The sequence below is a fragment of the Elephas maximus genome, chromosome X (genome assembly GCF_024166365.1).
Source record: "Elephas maximus indicus isolate mEleMax1 chromosome X, mEleMax1 primary haplotype, whole genome shotgun sequence".
Taxonomy (NCBI): domain Eukaryota; kingdom Metazoa; phylum Chordata; class Mammalia; order Proboscidea; family Elephantidae; genus Elephas; species Elephas maximus.
In genome coordinates this window covers 47,281,629-47,285,847 of record NC_064846.1, presented here as the reverse complement: position 1 = coordinate 47,285,847, position 4,219 = coordinate 47,281,629, and the positions used below count along the sequence as shown (strand labels likewise).

At 39.2% G+C, this 4,219-nt stretch overlaps 1 pseudogene; it reads left to right on the top strand.

Annotated features, from left to right (window-relative positions):
• Positions 1-2,019: 2,019 nt before the first annotated feature.
• LOC126069108 (40S ribosomal protein S3a-like) lies at positions 2,020-2,814 on the top strand (annotated as a pseudogene).
• Positions 2,815-4,219: the final 1,405 nt, after the last annotated feature.

Genomic DNA, 4,219 nt, shown 5'->3' with positions numbered 1-4,219 from the left:
ATGACATTCTTATGAAAATTTCTGAAAACAGTCTATAAAGAAACTGGAGAGAGAAGAGTACTTCTGGTCTCTGAAACTTTCATTGTCCATGAACAAATTTAAATTTGCAAAAGAAAGATTTTGCTTTTTATTTTCTAATCAAACTTTTTTTTTGCTTTTGGTCTCATTTGGATACAGTTGCGCAGATAAACTTTCCTCTTTGAAAATCCCACCAGCAGCAGGAAGGAAATGTTCAGATTCATTTGAAACCTCTTGCAGAGGTTTGATTCACAGATTCAGTGATGGAATTTCTTATTACGGCATTTATTATTTCCAGCATCTTTCTTCCTTGGCTGATATTTATTACAACCAAAAAAAATGGGACACTTACAAAATGGACCTGTTATAAAGAATCATCCAGAAATTTCCCATTAAATCTTTTGATTACTTGCCACATTTTACAGTGGCTGACTAAGTTTGTGCATGTCAAGGTGGCATCCCAAGCCATCCCAGCCTGGGGGCAGACAATATATATGGCTGCAATAACTGTTCAGGTAGTTTATTACTAGCTCGCTCCCCTTTGGCTATTTCAGGCACTTTAGTCTCCCTTTAGGTCATGCCCCTCCCCTATCCTCAATATGTACACAAACTATTTCTAGGACCTTCAGGGATTGTGTCACAAGTGCTCATAAAGACAGTTCTTTCATTGTTCATCAAGGGAAAGAATAAAATGTACATATATCAACTGTAAAGCAGGGACAGCAGATACATTTCCATTTACGTGTTTTCTCCAATTGCTTGGTAGTGGCTGCTTAGAGTGTTGTTGAGGAAGATTCTTAGATTACATTTGGAGTCTGTAAGAAAGATGGCAAAAGATCATTTAATTAGTAATGTCACCTGCGAACAGGAGTGTGAGTACACATATCAAGAAAATTGCTGTCCTTAAGGTAAATTCATGCAAATGGCTTTCTTTATTATTAATAATGCTAATAATAATGAAAATAATGTGTTAAAAATTAGAGTACCGTATTATTGAAAAAACGCTGGAATCTCTCACAGAACCTCTAGGCTATGGCTGATGGGGGCATGAGCGAGGGTTGAGAGGGAGGGTGCAGCTAGTCCTCAAGAATTCCTGGAATGAGGGACTTTAAGGCCCCCGGCATTCTTTGTTTTTCTCTTTATCTGTAGGCATTGGCTTACTTCTTTCTCTCTATAGGCTGCTTTCTCCACTTGGTGGGAGATATGGCCCTGTAGAGCTGTGCTGTCTGATATGGTAGCCTTCAGTCACATGTGGGTATTGAGCACTTGAAATATGGCTAGTCTGAATAGAGTTGTGCTGCAAGTATAAAACACACACAGGATTTGGAAGACTGAGTAAAAAAATATAAAAAGAACATAAAATATCTCTTGAATTAAAAATGATAAAAAATATATATATATTAGATGTATTAAATAAAATATATTATTAAAATTAATTTCAACAGTTTCTTTTTTAATGTGGCAACTAGAAAATTTAAAATTATGTACATGGCTCACATTATGTTTCTATTGGATGGTGCTGCTCTACAGCATTACAACTTGCATCTACTCAGCAAGTGTTTGATTGAGTTCTTTTGGACCAAAGCCCAAAAAGTGATAGGAAGGGGCCTTATTGGTGCAGTTGGGTCAAATGTCCACCCCTAAAGTATTACTGTATGGCCAGAGGAGGATGGTCATGTGAAATCATGGCAACTTCCCCTGGGACATACAGTTGGGATGAGTAGAGAGACAATTCCCAGAAGAATGGAAGAGGTTGTGGATAGATAAAGCAATGGGTATCCTCCAATCTGGGATTATCTTAGATGCCTTTTGTTACACTCAAGCTCTCCCAGCCAATTATGTAGCAAGTTCTATTGCTTCTACCTCCATCTATTTTCTCCATCTTTTTTTTTTTTTTTAAATATATCACTCTATTAGTTCAGTCCCTGTCGTCTCAGCTTGTGCTGAGACAGTCACTGGCAAATTACTTTTAAATCCCCTTTTGGCTCTCTGAGCAGCCCCATGGCAGTCGGCAAGAACAAGTGCCTTAGAATAGGTGGTAAAAAACGAGCCAAGAAGAAAGTGGTTTATCCATTTTCTAAGAAAGACTGATGTGGTATGAAAGCACCAGCTATGTTCAATATAAGAAATATCGGGAAAACACTAGTCACAATGACTCACGGAAACAAAATTGCATCTGGTGGCCTAGAGGGTCGTGTTTTTGAAGTGAGCCTTGCTGATACGCAGAAAGATGAAGTTTCATTTAGAAAATTCAAGCTAATTACTGAGAATACCCAGGGCAAAAACTGCCTGACCAACTTCTATGGCATGGATCTTACCTGTGACAAAATGTGCTCCATGGTCAAAAAAATGACGGACCATGACTGAAATTCATGTTGATTTCAAGACTACCAGTGGTTATTTGCTTCATCTGTTCTGTGTTGGTTTTACTAAAAAGTCAACAATCAGATTTGGAAGACCTCTAATGCTCAGCACCAACAGGTCTGCCAAATCTCGAAGAAAATAATGGAAATCATGATCTGAGAGCTGCCGAAAAATGACTTGAAACAAGTGGTCAATAAACTGATTCCAGACAGCACTGGGAAAGACATAGAAAAGGCTTGTCAATCTATTTATCCTCTCTGTGATGTGTTTGTTAGAAAAGCAAGAATGGTGAAGAAGCCCAAGTTTGAATTGGGAAAACTCATGGAGCTTCATGGTGAAGGTAGTAGCTCTGGAAAAGCTACTGGAGGTGAGACAGATGCTAACGTTGAACGAACTGATGGCTATGAGCCACCAGTTCGAGAATCTGTTTAAAATTCAGACTTTTAATGGTGACAAACAAAAAATCTTATTTGTGAAAAAAATTACTTTTAAATAAGCGTATGGATCGAAATACCCTCTCTCCCCTCAGATAATAATAGATCGAAATACCCTCTCTCCCCATGTAAATAATAGAAATTTGGGAAGGTGTACACTTATTTTCAAGCAAAATGACCTGAATTACACCCAGGTTCTGCCCCTCATCATACATGTGACCAGGGCTAAGTTAGTTAGCTTCTCTGGGTCACAGGGTGCACATCTCTAAATTGGGCATTTACTTACCAGGGCCATTGGTGATACTGGGAGGGGGAAGCCACTGTGAGAGTTCTTTAACATAGAAAGTATTATTTTAGAGACTGTACTACGCTGCAAAAAACAGCTGTGCAACACCTCCCTTAGAATTGCCTTAGTTACAACACAGCATTCATTTAATAACCTAAGCAGCAGCTACTCTTATTTTTTTGAAGGCAGATTTGATTTTGGCAATGGTCAGAAATCACTCAGAGTTAAGTATAGTGAATGAGATGTATGCTCCAGCTGGGTAATACTAAATTTGGTTAAAACCAAATGATGTGTGACTGTCAAGTAATGATACTGGCTTTATTATATCTCCAAGAGAGAGGGTCCAAAACTGTTTATTGCAGTAGCATCCATTGCTGAACTAAGTGGGTGGTCTTTAGGGCTGACTGCTCCGCAGTTCCATACTCATTTGCATGTGGAGGCACCCAGGTGTTCTTGTATCTACATGAAAAACAGCCTGACAACTGGGTGCTCCAATCTCTAAAATAAAATTTTGTGTTTTAAAGAACTCTCACATAGGTTACTTGCCTTGAATATTGCCAACAAGCTTGTAGAAGGGGTAGGTCCTATTCTCAATTTAGGAACGTGGAAACTGAGACTCAGAACTGCCAAATGACCTACTTCCGATGACAAAGCTGACTCTAGGGGCAGAGCGTGGATGTGATTAGATACCTTAGCGTCTTCAGTTGAGCAGGTTGTCTCCTTGGCATCTCCCAAATGTCTTTCCATGTAAATAATAATAGTAATGATAAAGCTGATGCACAGAGAGATGAAGTGATTCGTCCATGATCACAGCTGGTAAAGTGTTATAGCCCAAGTTTGGATGTAGAAACCACTCTGGTAGTTGACCTGCTGACCTACTCTTTTCCCTAAGCAGCTTACCTCACTTCCTTCGCAGTCAAGTCTCTATCACTAGCCTTTTTACTAAAGTCCTCTATGTCCTCCTCCTGCTCCCACCATTCCATTGACACGGCTCTCTGAGATGGCCTCTTAGGTAATAAATCCAGTGGCATATGTATACTGTCTTTCTCACACACACAGAGGCTCATTTTACAGGTAGGGAATCAGAATCTGTATTAGGGTGATGACTATAACTACT